The sequence below is a fragment of the Elephantulus edwardii genome, unplaced genomic scaffold (genome assembly GCF_000299155.1).
Source record: "Elephantulus edwardii isolate Elephantulus edwardi_28Jun2011 unplaced genomic scaffold, EleEdw1.0 scaffold00056, whole genome shotgun sequence".
NCBI classification, from domain to species: domain Eukaryota; kingdom Metazoa; phylum Chordata; class Mammalia; order Macroscelidea; family Macroscelididae; genus Elephantulus; species Elephantulus edwardii.
The window spans coordinates 583,365-604,443 of NW_006399806.1; the positions used below are offsets into that span (position 1 = coordinate 583,365).

General features: G+C 39.8%; 1 protein-coding gene across 1 annotated transcript in view; it reads left to right on the plus strand.

The window, feature by feature from the left end:
- Nucleotides 1-21,079, plus strand: part of GUCY1A2 (guanylate cyclase 1, soluble, alpha 2) — a 453,384-nt gene that overhangs the window by 50,281 nt on the left and 382,024 nt on the right. Inside the window, exons 2-3 of the mRNA XM_006887289.1 lie at nucleotides 5,233-5,294; nucleotides 19,277-19,398. The gene's annotated coding sequence lies outside the window, so the exon portion shown is untranslated. The remainder of the gene's footprint in view (nucleotides 1-5,232; nucleotides 5,295-19,276; nucleotides 19,399-21,079) is intronic.

Sequence of the window (21,079 nt, forward strand, 5' to 3'; positions counted from 1 at the left end):
TTCAGCTTAAGAAACGCTGAGCGAGTTCGGCCCTTTTGATTTTCTGACTCCAGCTTTCTGCACATTTCATTATAGTATCTTTCTTTGTTGTCCTGAGCTGCCTTTTGAAATTTTCTGTTCAGCTCTTTGAGTTCTTGATTTCTACCTTTAGCTTTGGTTTCTTGGTGCTCTAATGCAAAACTCAGAGTCTCATCTGACATCCATCTTGGTCTTTTCTTCCTTTTCAACCTTTGTAGTGATCTTTTGCATTCTTCATGGACGATTTTCTTGATATCTTCCCAGAGCTCATTTGGTCTATGCTCATTGGTGCTCAAAGCCTCAAACCTGTTCCTGAGATGGTTTTGAAATTCGAGGGGGGCAGACTTAAAGTCAAATTTTGGTTCCTGTGAACTTGATTTAATTTTCCTCAACTTCAGCTTGAATTGCATATGAATAGTTGGTGGTCTGTCCCACTATCAGCGCCTGGCCTGGTTTTCACTGCTGATATTCAGCTTCTCCAGGGAGTCTTTCCACATATGTAATCGATTTGATTCCTATGCATGCCATCAGGTGAAATCCATGTGTATAGCCTGTGTTTATGTTTCTTATAAAAGATATTTGCAATGAATAAATCATTGAATGTGCAGGACTCTATCATTCTATCTCCAGCCTCATTTCTCTCACCGAGCCCGTGTTTTCCAGCTATTGATCCTTCTTCTCTGTTCCCAACCTTTGTGTTCCAGTCACCCATTATTATCAATATATCCTGATTGCATGTTTGATCAATTTATGACTGTAAAAGTTGGTAGAAATCTTCTATTTCCTCATCTTTGGCTCTAGTTGTTCGTGCATATATTTGAATGATAGTGGAATTCACTGGACTTCCTTGTATGCGTATGGATATTATCCTGTCACTCACCACATTGTATTTCAGAATAGATCTAGAAATTACTTTTTTAATTATGAAGCCAACCCCATTTTTTCTCACCTTTTCACCCCCAGTATAGTAAATCATATGATCATCTGATTTAAAATGTCCCATGCCAAGCCATCTCATTTCGCCAATACCTACTATGCCAATATTTATGCGTTCCATTTCTTTCTTAGCAATGTCCAATTTTCCTACATTCATGCTTCTCACATTCTACGTTATAACCACTAATGTCTCCTTACAGCTATTCCTCTTTCTCTGGGTTTCCATTTCTAAGATGTCAGTTTCAATTGCCATGTCTGTTGGTCCAAATGATAGTCTAAGTGTGCTCTATTATACATAGAGTTTTTGAAGGCCTGTCATTCAGAAGTGGATGGCCAATCCTTCTTCCTAGTCTGTCTTAATCTTTAAATATATATAATAGTATCTGACAGACAAGCATTCCACAGAAAACAGCACATGAAAGTCATTTGCCCAGTTTTAAAAATGACCAATAGATTCAATTTTGCTGCCCACCCCTGCTATATGTCGTTGTTGTTGGTTTGTGGTTTGTTTTTTTTAATCCACCTTCTCCTTACTCCACCACCATCCCTTCCTACTTTTGCCTACAGCATTCAGCACCTGTCTCCCTTTGACCAACCCTGATGTGATGGCCAAAGTCTCAAGCCATTAGGATGGAATAATACATAATGAAGCCCATTTCACACAGCTGAAGTACATTTTCCGAGTCCATTTAGCTAGTAAGTCATAGAGCTAGACTTTGTTGTGTGCCATCTATTCAGGACCAACTCATCTATGACCCTTGAGTCATAGCATGGGAGGAGATTGCCCATCCTCCTGCAGAGCAGCTGGTGGATTTGAACTGCTTGCTTTTGGGATTGCAGTGCATGTTCTTACCACTAGGCCACCAGAGTCACCCCAGAGCTAGATTTTGAAGCCAGTTTGACTTCAAAGCCTGTTTTCTACATCTGTATAAACTCTTTCTGAAATTAAAAGTAGTTGTAGATCAGAGGAATAGTCTCTTCGTATGTAGAAGATTGGAAGGTGGTGAGCAGGGTGACATTATGGTGCTGAATTAGAAAATCTGGATGTCTTCAAAGGTTTCCCCACTAACCCACACTGACTGTAATCTGTCCATCTGAGCTATACATGGATACTTGTGAAAGATTTGTTGGAATAAAATCCCCAAACCTATAATCATTAAGGTAGGAGTCAACTCTTTTACCTACAGAGCTTTAACCTGTATGTAGGTCTCTAATTCATGCATTTTGTTCAGATTATTTGGAGATGTTTCCTACAGATTAAACTATAGACCGAGGCAATCAGGCAAACCTTGAAGAATACTGGAATGAAACTATGATGATACGATGTTTGGAGGGATCAGGTGTGTATTGGAGTCAGCATTTACTTCTACAGGAAATCAAGAGATGCTCTCATTCAGCACCTCCACCTACAGTTTAGTCCATCAAAATGTACTCCTTATCTTTGACAAGCAACCAACCCGATATTTGGCTGAATATTCTCAGAGAACAGTTTTTTTCCTTTAATACACTCGAAAACTATAAATTTAACTCCTGCTGGGAGTAGAAGCAATTGCCTTACACAAGAAGAAAAAAAATACCAAGTCTTTAAAAAACTTAACTCCTTTTGCAAATTTTTTTTTTTTTTTAATGACTGGGAAATTCCTGTGACAGGGGAAAAAAAGTAATTTTTTTTTTTTTTTATGGATGAGGCCACTGGGTCTTAGCTGACCCTGTTCACTCTAGTTTCTGTTCTGTGTTTTGTGACCAGAGGTTACTGGAGGGATAATCCCTCTGTGGATATGCACTGCTTTGGGGGCATGTTGCCAAAGGGAAAGTTATCTTAGTTCAGAAACTGCCAAGCCCAGTTCAAGAGGCTTAGATCCCAGGGGTACTGAGCTAGTGACTGAAAATGACTTCGTTTAGGTTGGTCAAGAATTTGGCTTTTAAAACACACATTTTGTGAGTCTGCCTCATCCTTCCAAGATTTCTTATTAACCACTGCTTCGTGGTTCAAGAAGGATTTTTCTTTTCTTTCCTAGGTGCGTGACGTTTACTTTGCTCTGCATTTATTCCATTGGGTAGAAACACCTTGAGCTCATATTTTTAGCAAGGTGTAAATGAAAAGCAGATGCTGAGAGAAAGTGCACACTCCAAGTCCTTTGAACGCTTGAAGACTCATGCCTTCCCAAACTGACTTTGGAGTTGAGTTGGCTTGGCAAAGAGATGTATATGTCCAGGACCTTAGATTTGCTTGGAGAAAGGGTTTTGCTGATTTGTAGAATAGGACAGATCTTAGCTCTTAGGCTCCCCCGGCTCATAGATGACCCTCTAGCAAGTCTCTGAGGGTGTAAAATGCTTGGGAGGACATTACTTATCTTTTTCTGCCAAACCACTTACAAAACCAGACTGTAGAGCCACACAGCCTTTGGGTTAGCAGTATGACTCCCCACAGACCACCAGATCTTAAAATTATTGCTGTTGGGGCCACTGAGTCAACTATAATTCATATAAAATTTATGAGCAACAGATCTGAATTTTGCCTTCTCCTGAACCATCTCAGCTATCTCCCAAAATGCTGGAACCCATTGGTCCAATCACACTGTCAGTCATTCTTATTGAGGACCTTCCACTTTTCCTAGGATGATGTCTTTTTCCAAGGTCTAACTCCTCTTGACAAGATGCTCAAAGAATGTGAGATGAAGTTTCACCATCCTTGCCTCTCAAGAACAGTGCAGGATAAATCAGTGAATGCCCCTCATAGAGCTAAAGTCCTTTCCCTCCAGTGTTTCAGTAATCTTTTCTACCCAAGAAGATGCTAAAGTCTTGAAGAGTTTTATGTGGTAGATAGAGTTCTAAATAGCTCCTGAATATTTTCACAAGAAAGTGAACTTGGTTTAAGGAAACCTTGACAAAGAATGGATTTAATAAACCTCTGCAGTTTGTTTGTTTGTTTGTTTTAAAATTCTCTGTTTTTAAGACAGCCACTTTAAAGGGTTAAGAATGGAAAATAAACTGGCATTTATGACTTGTTTGGTAGGTTCCAACATGGTACTAACCTCTTACTAGATACTATCATTTTGAAAGATACTGACCTCCTGGAAGGCCATGTAGCTAATGATTGGCACCCCCTGAAATTACCAGAATGCCACGCTGTCTCATGTCCTGAAGAGCATGTATTAGATTTGGTCTGTCATCTCCACATTCATCCTTGTATTTAAGGGTTCCTTGTTTTGGTAAGCTTTTTGCCTGCTTCTTTTCTGATAGAGTGTCTGTATTACTTAAAAATTCCTTCTCTTGCCATTGAGAGTCTGGTTCATTTCAATACATATTAGGATTTTCTTAATAAAATCTACTTGTTTCTTTTTCTTAATAAACTCTGCGTTCCGAGATCTCTGTGTATCTTTTCTGGCTCTCTAGACCTGAAATTCTGATTCACACTCTGCTGCCTAAATTCGATCTAAAACTAATTTGCTGAAATCTTGATCTGGGATTAAGAAATTCAATCTTGAGCTGTGATGGACAGAAGATTACTAAATTCAGCCATAAGCTTTTTTTTGGTATTTGCCACAGATCACATTTCATGTCCCCAATGCCTTGTGACTCTTCTAGAAAGCATCAGATCCTTAGTTTGAAATAATCTGGCAGCATAGATTCAGGCTAACTTTGCTTCAGTGATGTTGTGGGACCCTGGGCCACCTGCTTCTCATCTGTTCTAGCTTCTGAATTAGTCTGGTTAGATGGAGAAGTGAACAGGAAAAAAGGAAAGCATCTACACTTCAAATTTCTATTATTATCATGTTAATAACTATTTTAACTATTGTCATTTGCTGGATCACCCCCAGAAGACTTGCAGAAAAATAAAAGAAAGTATTAGGATGTATCATTTCATTTCAATTGATCCTTACCCTATTCGAATTATCAACACAGGGAAGGAAAAAGTGTGACCCCTGTTTCTTCCGTACACGCTCCCCTTATCCCCTTCACCACACTTCAAGGTCTATGTTTATTGTAAGCACCCAGTGAGTATTTTATTGAACTTAATAACTTGTACAAAACAATTGGAAGAGATAACTAGGAAATACTACTACACTTGAAATTGGAAAATTCTGGGTAATTGCTGAATGCCTCATGTTAGTTCCCATGGGGAAGATATGTGGCAAGATGCAAAATGGGTTAATATTGGGAAGTGAAAACTCTCATGAGGTAAATCAGACACTACATTTTTGCCTCTTATACTCAGAATGGGACTGGCACTGATTTGCTGTTAACCCATTTATTATTATTATTATTATTCTGTAGCCTCAGACGATACAGCAAACTCTCAAGAGGACGTTGCAGTATTATGAGCATCAAGTTATAGGGTAAGTGAAAATGGCTTTTGGTTATTATTGGGGGGCAAATTAAAGGTAATTGCTCAAGCAGAGTTGTTGAATATGTGGGTTTCTGCCAGCCAGGTCAACGTTATTTTCATAGCCACTGTGTTCTCATAAAGGACACTCTCATGGCCTTGCCTGTAGGGAGTTGGCTGCCATCTGAAAGTTGAGTGGTTTGAATCCACAAGCTGGTCCTAGGGAGGAAGATGATCAGTTTCCTCCTGTGTGATTTACAGTCTCCAAAAATCTGCTAAAAGGTCAGCTATGGGTTAGATCTGACTCAAAAGCAGTGAAGCTGCTATTTTTTAAAAAATTATTTTATATTCTTCTATCATTTGAGGGAGCGCTGGTGCTGTAGTGGGAAAGGAGTTATGCTGCCAACCCAGTGGCAAGCGGTTTAAATCCACCAACTGCTCTGAGGAAGAAAATTGGGCGCTCTCCTGTATAATTTACAGCCTCTGAAAATCTGCTATGAGTCGGTTCCAACTCCACAGTAGCGAATGGCAATATATCATTAGTTTGAATAAATTGAACAGCAGCTGTGTTTGTTTGTTTGCTTTATGATCTCATAAAGTGGAGCCTCATTGGGGCAGGGGGTGTTTGGAGTGGCCATTCTAAGGCGTGTGTAGTCCCTGTGAGCAAAACTCCAATTTGGTGGTGGTTTGGTTGGTTGTTTTCCCTCTCATTTTCTTAAAATTTTATTCTACCTTTGAGTCTCTTAGTTTTGCCTTAGTAATGTGGAAAGGTTTAATGGTAACAACTGAAATATTGAACTGGATTTTAAAATCCCTAAGTAAAGTTTTTGGAAGCAGGAGTGGCATCCACTTCCTAAACAACATGGCCCTGGAAACTCTAAAACTTAGAGAAATGGCAAGAGTTATAGAACAGGGTTCAGGTCTTTTTTTTGTTCATAGGGTCTCTATGAGTTGTGCTCGACTAGATGGCTCTTAATAACAATAACAACAAGTAAGGTTTAAACAAAGTCCCTACAAGCTTAATACTGTTTATTGATGAGTAGCATGAGAAGTACATGCTTACACAGATTTTTTTTTAAACCCTCCACTCTTTACTTCTCCAGGAGTGGTTTTAATATGGTCTAAAGTTAGCAGATTTGAAAGCAAAAGTTTAGAATGCAAGACTTCACTGGCCTGTTGAACTTTTCGTAATTTTATCCCTTTTAAAAAAATTATATTAATTGAAGAATATATATCATAATTAAGATAATCTCCATGAAAGATGTTTGAAAACCTAAAGTTCCTATGAATTAAAGGTGTTTCTAAAAAAAAGAAAAAAAAAGAAATAAAAAGTGACATGCAAAGTTCTTATACACAAACTGCACAAAATACTATGAAAATGGATTAATATTAATAAGATTTCTAGAATATTTAATTTCTACCATTTCTGAATAAAAATATGTTTTTACACAGTAAAAAAAAAATGTTTTTTTTTTTGTCGAGCTCTGGTGGCCTAGTGGCAAGAAGCTGCACTGCAATTCCAGAGATGTGAGGTTCGAATCCACCAGATGCTTTGCTGCAGAAGGAGGGACAATCTCCTCCTGTGTCAGTCAGATCTGATTTTATGGTACACATATTTTAAAAAAAAGTGTTTCTTTGATTGCCATGTTGTGATGATTCAAATAAAAGAAAAAAGATCTGTGCCAGAAAGCAGCTGGTAAATAGAAGAGCCTACATTAATAGTAAGAGGAGGTTTGAGCCCACCCAGGAAAGATCTGGCTGTCTGCTTCTGAACTCAGCCACTGAAAACTGTATGGAGCACAGTTTTTCTTCTGACACACATGGGGAACACGAGTTGAAACTGACTTGGTAATAATAAACAGCAGCAAATTTATTTTCTCATTCAGTCTTTTGAAAATTACTTTCATTAATGTTAGCATCAATGCATATTTTAATTCATCTTGTTAATATTCACTAAGAGCTCCAGTGACTTATCTTTGTAAGATTTTAATAACTTTTGAGTAGTCAGTATTTAAATTCTGGAACTTCTTGAAATGTTTTTGTGAATAATTTAAAATTTATAGTTAGAATAGAATAAATTTTATTATTTAATAGAGTATAAATTATTCTAATAGAATAAAAGTAATCAGAAAAATTATTATTTAATAGAATAGAATAAAATTTATTGTCATAAGGAGCTCTGCTGGCCTAGTGGTAAGGAACTGTGCTACAATCCCAAAGGCACACAGTTCAAATGCACCAGCTGCTCTACAGGAGAGATTGACAGTCTCCTTCTGTGCAATTGAACTACCTCTGAAAACCTGCTGGGGGGTCACCTATTAGTTGGTTCTCACTAGATTGTACACAACAACAATTATTGTCATAGGGAGCTCTGGCGTCTTAGTAGTAAGGAGTTGTGTTGCTAACCCAAAGGTATGTGATTTGAATCTTCCAGCTCCTCTGTGGGAGAAAGACAAGCAGTTTCCTCCTGTGACATTTACCACCTGTGGAAAGCCACTGGAGGATCAGCTACAAGTCAGTTCTGACTTGATGGTACACAATAGCAATAACAAGTTATATAGTCAGGGATTCAAGAATCTTTTTGGCTGTTAGGATGTTGTGTCATTTTTTTCTCAAAGCAGAAGGGAAATAAACTTATTGAAAAAATAAGCTCACTCCACTGCATCAGGATGGATGGTGAAGAGATTGAGATTGTTAACAACTTTAGTCTGCTTGGCTCCATGGTCAACAGTGTTGGCACCAGTAGCCAGGAAATAAAAAAAAAAAACAAACAAACAAAAAAAACGTACTGCGATGGGAAAGTCTGTGGTTAGGGACCTTTCCAAAGTACTGAAGAGCAATGGTGTCACTCTGGAGACTAAGGTGTGTATGATACAGGCCATGGTCTTTGCAATCACTTGTTAGGCATCAGAGAGTTGGACAATGACTAGGAAGGATAGGAGAATTGATGCCTGTGAGCTGTGGTGCTGGAGAAAAGTATTGAATGTACTATGGACTGCCAAGAAAAGAAATAGATTCATCCTGGAGAGGGTTAAACCAGGCTGCTCCTTGGAGGCAAGGATTTTGGGGCTTTGTCTGACATACTTTGGACATGTTATAAGGAAAGACTAGTCCTTGGAGAGGGACATCATGCTTGGGAGGGTGGAGGGACAGCACAAGAGGGGAAGACCCTCTATGAGGTGGATTGATTCAGTGATTGGGGTAATCAGGATGGGTGTGTCAGAGGCAGTGCGATTGGCATAGGACAGAGCAGGGTTTAGGTTGTTGTATGTAGGGTCACTATGAGTCGCAAGCAACTCGACGGCATATAACAGCAACAACAACAACCTTGTACAAAAGGCAACAGGGCATGACAAAGCAAAATATTACAATGAAATGTGCAAGGAGCTGGAGGCAGAAAATCAGAAGGGCTGAACTTGCTCAGCATTTCTTAAGCTCAAGGAACAAAAGAACAAATCCAAACCTCAAGTTGCAATACTTAAGGATGCTTTGGACAGAATGTTAAATGATCCAGGAACTATTAAAAGAAGGTGAAAAGAGTATACAGAGTCACTTTACTCAAAGGATTTGGCAGACACAGAAGAATTTCATGAAACAACATATGAGCAAGAGCCTGTAATGATTAAGGAAGAAGTCCAACCTGATTTGAAAGAATTAGTAAAAAATAAGGCCCCAGGAATTGATGGTATACCAATTAACATACTTCAGCTAACAGATGCTGCCCTGCCCTATATGTGCTCATCAAGTTGTGCCAAGAAATCTGGAGGACAGCCACTTGGCCAACTGACTGGAAGAGATCAGTATTTGTTCGCATTTCAAAGAAAGGTGATCCAATAGAGTGTGGAAGTTATCGAATAGTGTCCTTAATATCTCATGCAAGCAAGATTCTGCTGACGATTATCCAGAAGTGAGTGGAATAGCACATCAACAGAGAAATTCCAGAAGTCCAGGCTGGGTTTAGAAGGGGTTGTGGTACTAGGGATATTGTAGCTGATGTTAGATGGGTCTTAGCTCAAAGCAGGGAATACCAGAGGAATGTCTATCTGTGTTTCATTGACTACGCAAAGGCTTTTGACTGCGTGGATCATAACAAACTGTGGCTGACTCTGAGAAGAATGGGAATCCCAGAACACTTGATTGTGCTAATGAGAAACCTATACTTGGACCAGGAGCAGTCGTCAGAACAGAGCAAGGGAACACTGCATGGTTCAAAATTGGGAAGGGCGTACACCAGAAATGTGTTGGATGGATCTCGCTTTAAAGCACAGAGTTATCAGAAGAATGTCTACCTGTGTTTCATTGATTATTCAAAGACATTGATTGTGTGGATCACAACAAACTGTGACTGACTTTGAGAAGAATGGGAATCCCAGAACTCTTGATCATACTAAAACCTATGCTTGGACCAGGAGGCAGTTGTCAGAACAGAGCAATGGAACACTGCATGGTTCAAAATTGGGAAGGTGGTGTGCTCGCTTCGGCAGCACATATACTAAAATTGGGAAGGTGGTATTCCAGGAATGTATTCTATCTCCATACCTTTTCAATCTATATGCAGAACTGATTATCTGGGAGTCTGGGCTGTATGAGAAGAAATTTGGCACAAGGATTGGAAGAAGAGTCATCAACAATTTGCGTTATGCAGATGACACAACCCTTCTTGCTGAAAGTGAGGAGGATCTGAAGTGTTTGCTGCAGAAGGTCAGGGACTGCAGCCTTCGATATGAATTGAGGCTCAATATCAGGAAAACAAAGATTCTCACCACAGGGCCAATTGGGAGCATCAGGATGGATGATGAAGAGATTGAGATTGTTCACAGCTTTAGTTTGCTTGGCTCCACAATCAACACCCTTGGCACCAGCAGTCAGGAAATTAAAAGATGTATTGTGATGGATTGCAAGTGGAAAGTCTGCTTTTAGAGACCTCTCCAAAGTACTGAAGAGCAATGATATCACTCTGGAGACTAAGGTGCACCTGATATAGGCCATGGTCTTTGCAGTCACTTGGTATGATACATAAGAGAACTGGACAATGACTAGGGATGATAGAAGGAGAATTGATGCCTTTGAGCTGTGGTGTTGGAGAAGGTTATTGAATATACCATGGACTGCAAAGAAAACAAACAGATTTGTCCTAGACAGGGTTAAACCAAGCTGTTCCTTGGATGCAAGGATTCTGAAACTTCATCTGACATACTTTGGACAGGTTGCAAGGCAGGACCAGTCCTTAGGGAAGGACGTCATGCTTTCATCTGACATACTTTGGACAGGTTGCAAGGCAGGACCAGTCCTTAGGGAAGGACGTCATGCTTGGGAGGGTGGAGGGACAGCACAGGAGAAGAAGACTTTCTATGGGATGGGGTAATGGGGATAGAGGTGTCGGAGACAGTGAGATTGGCACAGGATTGAGCAGAGTTTAGGGCTGTTGTACATATGGTTGGTATGTTGCATGCAACTTGATGACACATAACAAAAACAGCAAGCTTGCACAATGCTATGTGTTTTAAGTATTTGATAATTACATTAATTATAGTTTCACAGAGAATTGCTTTGACATTTTGTCATACAAATATCCTTGAGGGTGTAGTACTAGGAAAACCGTGTTATTTACACTCAGGAGATGACTTTTCATTTGAGGCCACTAGTTGTTATCTTCTTGTTGTTAAGTGCCTTTGAGTTGAGCATGACTCATAGTGACCATATGAACAAAAGTCCTGAACCTTGTTCTATAACTATTGTCATTTCTATAAGTTTATACAGTTTGTAGAGGCATGTTGTTTAGGAATTGGGTTCCATTCCTGCTTCCAAGCCTGTCTTAATGTGGGAGCTCCACCAAACCCTGTCCATTATGGGTAGCCATTATGGCATTTGACACACCAGTGGCACAGCATTCAGCATCCCAGCAACCCCAGGTTACCTCAGTACAGTGAATTGACAGACCAGAGCTGTACCACTTAAAAGAATGTTCATTCCAAACACAGTTAACACCAGGCCTGAGGGGTGCAGGCCCGGGGTCTCAACCAAATTTTAAATAAACAGGACTACCTACTAGGACTTGGTTGACTTAAAAAAGAGGCTTCTAATACATAGCTCAAAAAATGCAAAATTAACCTGTCCCACACATTAAAAAAATAAAGCTCAATCACTCTCATTGGGTTTGCTGCTTTCAAACCCAAACTTTGAATTAAATTAGCCAACATGTGTAAAACACTTAATGACAGCTATGGTAAGCACTGTGTAACTGTTTGCTTTTATATGTACTGTGTTATTATGAAAAAAATTATCACAATTCTTGTGGTCAAACTCAAATAATATCCTGGATTATTCATGACTCTGTTTTGAATATAAAGGGTTAAATATTACCATTTGTGAGCAAATATGTCTTTAAGGCAAATTAGAGGGGAAAACTTATGTGAAGAAAATGGTAGCCAAGCTGTGTTACTGTAGTCAGCAAGAAATTCTTTTTTCTGTCCCCATTGGTAAAGTGGGTGGGAGTTTTCTACCTAAGAACTGAGTCAACTCTCCTCTTTAGTCTCTCTGTGTAGACGTTGCCTGTGGTGATGCTTTGTTCACTGCCTGAATAGTCTTCCTGATTCTGTTTATTGCAGACACAGTATAAAGGAGGCAGGCAGAGGATGCGACTCCAATATAAAGAGATGGTGTTGAACTAGCTCCAGACAGGCCCATTAGTGCCTTTTTGCTCTGTTGCTGGCTGGTTTCTGAGAACTTGTAGTACCTTTGCTCCACTGTCTTTATTTACACTTAAGCCCTTGGAGACAAAAAGACTACTTGGGAGCAGCATTGTCACCTGGTACATTTCCAGGCTTTGCTTCCCTCCTTTCTTCCCTGTCTCCTCAGATAGATTAGCATCCCTGTCCAACTCCCTTTGGTCTTTTCGGCTAACTTTCCACTTCTATTTCTCTTTCAGGGAATGAATAGGATCTAATATCACCCACTTTTGACTAAAATGTATTTGTATTTATGTGTTGTCTGCCTTAAGAAAATACAATGTAAGACATTTTATCTCTTAACTTAAAAAATATGTTTCTTACAGTTAAAAGGATTGCAGGCAGTTGAGAGAAAGTAAGAAAGCTGGCAAGTATTGTTTTGCATATTTAGTAGAAGTGTTAGTGGGAAGATGAATACTTTGTTTCTCGTCTCCAAGAGTAGGGTTTGCTACAGACTTGTCTTGAATAATTTCATGTTTAGGTTACCTTGGATATTGTTAGCTGCTGTAGACTTTGCCCTGACTCATGCAACTCCATGCCCAAAGGGATGGGATCAAGATTGTTATGATTCAGCACACATTCATTGGCAGATTTTCTGAAGCAGACCATGGGACAATTCTTAGTTTTTCTTAGTTTGGAAGCCCCACTGATACTTGTTCAGCATCACAGCAACATGCAAGCATCCTCTGACAGAGGAGGAGTCCTGGTCAGGAATGGAACTGGGTCCCCTTCCTGCAAGACAAGATCTTTACCAGTGAACCACCACTGTCTTGGGGTAGAGATGATACATAGAAATGGATTAAGAGGAATATAGTATTTTATCCATTCTCTTCTTAATTTTTTAACTCAATCTCTAACCACTGATCTTGACTTTCACCTCCTCTTGTTTGAAACCAACGTTGTGCTTGCTCAATTTATTTAAGTCATAGGTTTATTTAGTTCTGCTTCTTGTGGATTCTTGTATCTGCACCTCTTGTAAATTGTCTGAGCCTCTTGTAGTCTCCCACTGTGGGGACTTGAGTGCAGGGAGCAGCTGTTTAAAGAATCTCACTGATGGAAAGATTATTAGAGATTAAGATATAGCTTATCTGTATCTAGGTGATTTTATCTTTTGAGATTATATATATATATATATATATATATATATATATATATGATTCATTTATTCATTCACCTATACTTATTGACATAAATGATTCCATTTTAGGAAAGAGTCCTGGAACAATTTATTAATGCACTATGTTAAGTCATCTTCTTTTCATCTCTGCTGTCACTCTCATCTGTCACCTAAGAATTTGGAACTATTTTTCTGGTTTCTGCTCTTATCTCTCACCATTCTATTTTTGTCACAACTAAGTGATAAATTAGACCATGTCACTTTATTTTTCTTTTTACTTTGAACCAATGATGGCTCTCAAACATTGGTGGGTATCAGAATCATCTGATCAGATTGTTGAGGCACTAGTTGCAGGACTCCATACTTAGTTTCAGGCTCTGGTGGCTTAGTAGTAAGGAGTTGTGTTGCAAACCCAAAGGCACATGGTTCAAATCCTCCAGTTGCTCCCTAGGAGAAAGATGGCCAGCTTTCTACCCAGTAATTTTCTGGCTCTGAAAAACCTGCTGGAATGTCAACTGTGTGTTGGTTTTAGCTTGACTCCACACAGCCATTTCCTTACTTTCAGAATCTGTAGGTTATCAGATGTGGAGCTCAGAATTTACATTAAAGACATGCTTACAGATGATACTGAAGCAGGAATCATACTTGGAAATCCATGCTTGGAATTATAGAATAAAAGAATTGTGATCCAGTCTCTACTTTTATCTGATTTAGTAATCTTACCCCTTTGTTTTGTTTTGTTTTTTTTTTAAAAAGAAAGGGAAAAACCCCCAAACAGATTCATCCTGGAGAGGGTGAGGGTTAAACCGGGCAGCTCCTTGGAGGCAAGGGCGTCTGACATACTTTGGTCATGTTGTAAGGAGAGACCACTCCTTGGAGAAGGACATCATGCTTGGTAGGGTAGAGGGCAGGCACGGGAGGAAGGCCCTCTAGGAGATAGATTTATTCAGTGACTGGGATAATCAGGATGGGTGTGTCGGAGACAGTGAGATTGGCACAGGACAGAGCAGAGTTTAGAGCTGTTGTACATATGGTCGCTATGAGTCGCAAGTGGCTCAACGGCACATAACAACACAACAACCCCATTTGAGAAATGACACTAATTATAGAAAAGCTTCAGGTCTTTTGTTCATAGGGTCACTATGAGTTGAGTTGTGCTTGACTCAGTGATAATCAACAACAACAATAACCATCCCATATCTACTCTATCTTGATTTCACTCCAGACATTCAAACAACACTAGTCACTTTTCTATGAAATTATCTTCCATTATTTGTTTTCCTAGAATTTATCAGTAGTTGGAATAATCTCATTTGTTTTCTTATACTTGTTTAATCTTATGTCTTGTTAAGTGCCTGGTACCTAGAAGGTTCTAACTTTTATTTTGGATCAATAAATGAATCAATTGCAACACATAGATAAGTACACAGATTTTTGGGAATATTATGGGATAGACATGTTACGATGAAGAGTTGAATAACCTTTAGGGTTTGTTATTGTTCTTAAATGGATTGTTCAACTATCATTTACTCATTCATTGATGTCAAGTCAGAACTGACTGTCCAGTGAGTGGGTTACTCGAGTTTTAAATCATACAGAAGGAGATTATCCATCTTTCTATCGTGAAACTAGTGGTGGATTTGAACTGCCAGAGACGTGTCTCCTGTGGTTAGAAGTGCAACTCTCTGATAACTGTGTCACCAGAGCACCTCAATTCAGAGACATTTTCTTTGTAATATAAATAATACTGATTTATTTCTGTAGTTTTCCATTTCTACATGACATTCAGCCACTATATCAACTTGGTTTTGTGGTAAATTTTGATACTCTATATTCTTTACATAGAGATGCTTCTGGGGATAGCTTCTTATTAGTGTAACATGATCCTCTTAATAGTCTTAATAGGGTATCATTGAGTGTGCATCCTTAATTCAGTTACTATTTAACTCAAACTGGAAGTGAATGGGCGAGCTGTCTGGGCATTTTGGGTGGAGAGAAGAGTGAGAAACAGAAGAGGTAACTAAGAGATGGACAGACAGAGTTCCTCTTTAACAGTTTGAATCATTTTAGAATTGAGGAAAATCTGGTTTATGATGCCATGTTTCCTGATGTTATTCTTGTCATTACTGGGTCTTTTCTTCTTTCTGTAGGTCTTTGTTATGTGGTTTTTTCAATGTTGTAAAACAAGCAAGGGCAGCATGGGGATGGCAATATCTGACCTTTATCAACTCGACAAAGGGGAACTGTCCCTGCCAACAACGTACATAGCACAAAATTAATTCCTATAAGGTCAGCCATGTCCCCCACACTCCCACATCCCTTTTATCTCAACACCAATCTTACTGTTCTCCTGGGTCTGAAATCTGTTGTGATAGTTCACAGAAGCTTATTAGGGAAGTCAAAGTGTTAGGAGAGCCTCCAAAATGTGCTTACAGACACCTCAGCCTGAACCTCCCAACTTCAGGCCAGTGTTACAAAGCTCTTAATGCTCTCTTCACCAGTCATCCAACAAAATTGGAGTGCTGAAGCAGGCAAGAACGAGATGGAAAATGGCAAATTTCTTTCTAATAGCTGGCGGTGAGAGTCACCCTCTCTTTTCTGCTGTGCCCTCAGTGAGGTGCACTTCCGGCCTCTCCCTAGACTGCTTCAGATACTCAGCTCCCACACGGAGGCCTGCACTCGGTCTTGCTTGTGGGAGCACTCTAGGTTGAGAAGGTGGCTCACACTCGCCCTCAAACTCACTGTTGTCTTCTGCAGAAGGAGAAGGCACATCTTCCTGAGAGATGTGGGTGAGGGATTCGAACCACCATAGACGTGCAGCCTTTGGGTTAAAAGTGCAAACTCTTTGACAGTCTACACCACCAGATATCCACACAACCTGCCTTTTCTTTATTTCTTTTTAAAAAATTTTATTTTATATTGATTTGCTTGCAAAGTTTGTATACGTTGTGCTTCACACTATTAATTCACATTGTTTCATGTAATCATTCCCATTTTTAATGTTTTATAAAATTAATCATCATAAGACTGTACCCACTGTTACTTGGTCTTTTCAGGTGCTTGCTGGATTTCCCGTTTCCTTTACCACTTTCTCCACCCAGCAAATGGTGCCTCCCTGTGATTTCACCCCTCTCCATCCTCATTCATCTGCTCCCACCCCTTTTCCACTGAGATCCCCGTACATGTTTTACTAGTTATCCTTTTATTTTTACAATAATAAGCTGTCCTTTTCTTATTGCCATCTCCTTGACCCCAAATGACAGAATTTTAGGCATTTTTGCAGTTTTGCTCTTTTTCCCTGATTAGGTCCATTTCTAAAATTTTCTTTCTCCTTATTTAATCAGAAATAGAAGGCTGCTTAATCCACTGTCTAAGCAGGTGTTCCCTGGGGAATGAGCTGTGCAATCCTACAGTCTATTGTGACCCCTCTCCTACCAACTTGGCCAGATCTTCCAGGGATGGGGAGAAAGTACAGCAGAACTCACTCCTAGGCCTCCTAGGCCAGTCACACACTCATTGGAACATTTCTTTTGATGTTTTTTATGATCCTCTATTTCTATGTGCTAGTGGTATGATAGACATTCTTCAGATCAAATTTTAATTCCTGTGGATATCATTTTACCTTCTTTAGCTTTAATTTGAACTTGCGTATGAGTAACTGATGGTCTGTTCCACAGTCAGCACCTGGCCTAGTTTTCACTGCTGATACTGAACTTTTCCAATGATTCCTACCACAGATGTAATCAGTCCAATTTCTGTGCATTCCATGAGTTGAAATCCTTGTGTATAGCCTGCATTTATGTTTCTTATAAAAGGTATTTGCTATGAATAATCATTGAATGTACAGAATTCTCTCATTCTAGCCCCATCCACATTTCTGTCACCAAGTCTCTATTTTCTTACTGCTGATCCATCTTTCTGGTTTGCAACTTTCACATTCCAATCACTCATTATTATTAATGCATCTTGGTTACATGTTTGACCAATTTCTGACTGTAACAGTGGGTACAAATCATCTATTTCCTCCTCTTTGGCTCTGGTTGTTGGTGAATATTTTGAATGATAGTAGTATTAACAGATCTTCCTTGTATGCGCATGAATATTATTCTGTCACTTACAATATTATATTTCAAGATGGAATGTCTATCTGTGTTTCATTGACTGTGCAAAAACATTTGACTGTGTGGATCACAACAAATTTTGGCTAACCTTGAGGAAAATGGGAATCCCAGAACACTTGCTTGTGCTTATGTAAAACCTGTACTTGGACCAGGAATCAGTTCTCAGAATAGAGCAGGGAAACACTGCATGGTTCATCATCAGGAAAGGAGTGTGTCAGGAATGCATACCTTTTCAGTTTATATGCAAACCAGATAATTTGGGAAGCTGGGCTTTATGAGGAGGAATATGGCATCAAGGTTGGAGGAAGACTCATCAACAGCCTATGTTATACAGATGACACAGCCTTGCTTGCTGAAACTGAGGATGACCTGAAGCACTTGCAGAAGGTCAAGGACTGTAGTCTTCAATATCAATTAAAGCTCAACATCAAGATGATGAAGATTTTCAAGACTTGGCCAGTTGGCAGCACTATGATAGACGGAGAAGAGATTGAGGTTGTTAGCAATTACAGCTTGCTTGGTTCCACAATCAACACTCTGAACACCAGCCAGTAGTGCAGAAATCAAAAGACAAATTGCATTGGGAAAACCTGCTGTCAGGGATCTCTCCAGAGTGCTGAAAATCAATGAAGTCAGTCTAGAGACTAAGGTGCATCTAATCCAGGCCATGGTCTTTGCAATTACTTACTGTGTGTCAGAGAGCTGGACAGTGACTAAGGATGACAGAGGAAGAGTCAATGTCTTCGAATTTGGTGCTGGAGGAGTCTTGATTGTACCATGAACTACCAAGAAAACAAATAGATCTGTCTTGGAGAGGGATGAAATCAAGTTTCTCCTTGGAGGCTAGGATTTTGAAGCTCCATCTCACATACTTTGGGCACGTGGCCAGGAGAGACTGGTCCTTGGAGAAGCACATCATGCTCAGAAGGGTGGAAGGACAGCGCAGGAGAGGAAGACCCTGGATGAGATGGATTGATAACAGTAACTGGGGTCAAGGGGGTTAGTGTGTCGAAATTAGTGAGACTGGCTCAGGGCAGGGCAGGGTTCAGAGCTGCTGTACATAGGCTTGCTTTGGGTCACAGGAGACTCGATGGTACGTAACAACAAGAGGTATGATGATGGTGGCAGCACTATTCAGACTATGTGTGGACAGAGGATCCTGGGTGGTGTGCATAATTTATATGCTTACTTACTAAGTGACAGGTTGCAGGTTGGAGTCTACCCAGACGTACCTTAGAGGCGAGCCCTGGCAGCTTACTTCTGAAATACCAGCCCTGGAAAACTGTGGCGTGCAGTTCTCTTGCATATATGATATATATGAGTCAACTTGTCAGTGAGGGCTGAAATCTCTGGTCATCTTGGCTACTCTTTTAGGACTTGGAAGGATTTAAGCCTTCAGCTTTGGTTCCTAAGATGTTATTCTGGGGCATCTGCAAAAATCCCAGGCAGTATTTGATTAAATAGGCATTATGTGACTCAATCCTCAGAAGAACTCCTAGAACTATTTATGAGGGAGAAAAGTTCCACTGAGGTTAGGTTACTGTCTGAGATTTCAGATAAAAAATGGTAAGACGGTGAGTTGCACTTCTATTTACCAGTCTGCAGATACTTTGTGTTCCCCATACAGAATACAGAATTGAAGGCATGTACATTGTCAGCATAGAGGAATGCCAAATATATCTGCTAATTTTTCCTTTTTCTAGACAACTTCTCATAGAAACATATTACCAACAGGCATATAGCACTCAAATAAGGATATATTATTTAATGGGTACATTCTTTAGTTCTCCTTATTTTTGTTCACACATGATTTTCTTATTAATCATTGTCTCCAGTATAGGTCTGTATTGCTAATTCCAGGGATAATTGTAGGTTTTACTAGAAATAATGACTTAATACATCAGTTATTTTTAAGATGAAACTACTCTTGACGGTGTAACCTGCGTGTGCTCGTGCGCATTTATATGCGTGCATTCACAGATGCTTTGGGGGAAAAAGTCTCCATGTGCTAATTTTGTTTTCTTCTTAGTTACAGGGATGCAGAGAAGAATTTCCACAATATTTCTAACAGATGCTCCTATGCAGATCATTCCAACAAAGAGGAAATTGAAGATGTCTCAGGAATTCTTCAGTGTACTGCTAATGTACTCGGTATAGTAAATACATATTTATACGGGTGAGAGAATAAATGAAGGGGAGAAGGGAAAAGAAAAGGTTAAATAATGTGGTTTGAGAGTAAAGAGAGGTGTAGTAGATGGGGAGCAAGACATTGTCTTTTGAGTGATTTAATGTTGACACTCTAATATTAGCAATATTAGATATTGGTAAATATATGCATACCATTTTTCTTGGAGGTTCAAAAACATTATGATAGAAAATCTTTAACAGTTTGAGAAACTTAAAAACATTTCTGTATTAGTATTATTTTGTGTTGTCCATATTTTTCTGCATCTCACCCTTATTGACAGTGTAAGCTCCTTCCCTCCCTCAAGGTCATTCGTGCTCATGGCTGGGAGGCCAGGGTGGGGCTGGAGGTCGACTCACATGAGCTCAAACTCTGAAATCCCCTTCTGTGGCTGTGTTGGTGAGGCAAATCATCCACTGAGAGCTCTGTGCCCTCCTCCCCTAAAGATTTATGACACTCTATCATGTCCAAGGGCTTCAGCCATGAGCTGTACTCATTCATGCTGCCTTCAAGTGCAAAACTGAGATGTGCTTTATGGAGTTGTTGGAAAGTGAGTGTATCACTCTCTCTATTATGTAAGGTACTAAAGCATGTTCTTTTTTGGTCCTGATCTCTTACATAGATTTTTAGTGAGAAATGACTCTTTCAGTTCTTTCTGGAATTTTCCCATTTCCTTATGACTCACACAGAAGCCACAGTAGTGCTCGAAGGGGGTGGGGAAACAAATCTCAGTGACAGACTCCATGCAGAATGCAGAATCACTGGTGCCTGGGCATCAGGTGATGGAGTCTGTGGCTCTGTTAAAGGGCAAGCTTGTTCACCTGTTCCTTCTGTTGCGGGTAAGAATTTCCTCTAGTGAGACCACAGTTCTGCATATAGACTCTGAGTGGCCTTACCATGTGCATGTACCAAACTAATTAACAATTTCTGACTCTCAGAGATAGATGTAAGCTTTTTCAGTCAAGCTAGCTCTTTGACTAAGTATTTATTCTTGTTTCTACCCTATATAGTTTTGCAAACACAAACTCCTAGAATAAGAACAGGAGTCTTTTTGAAATAGATACAGGCAGCTTACATCTAACATCATGGTAGACAGTTATGGGCAGAAAACCCTGACCTCAGTCTTACTGGTACTGTTGTGTGTCACCAGGCAGAACCTGATCCCTGATGGCCCTGCATGTCAGCACAGAATCTCCCTATAGAGTTTCCTGTGCTTATGTTAGGTGTCCTTGAGTCCATTGTGATTCACAGAGATTCTCTGACTAACAGATCAGAACCTGAACTTAGTCGGCATAATTCTCACGTGCTCCGCCATGCTCAAGTCGGCTATGGCAGTCACTATATCCATCTACCTTGTTGAGAGTCTTCCTTTCCGTTGAACTTCTGACTTTTTCAGCATGCTGCCTGTTTCCAAGGACTTGCACTCCTGACAACCTGCTCAAAGTGTGTAAGATGAACTCTGACCATCCTTATCCTCATAGGACTGCCTCCAAGTCAGATTGGTTTGTTCTTTTGGCAGTTCATGATATATTCAGTATTTGTCACCAACACCACAGTTTGTAGGCATCAGCTCTTCTTTCTTCTTCCTTATTCATTGTCCAACTTTCAAATTGATAGGGAGCAACTGAAAATACCATGACTTGGATC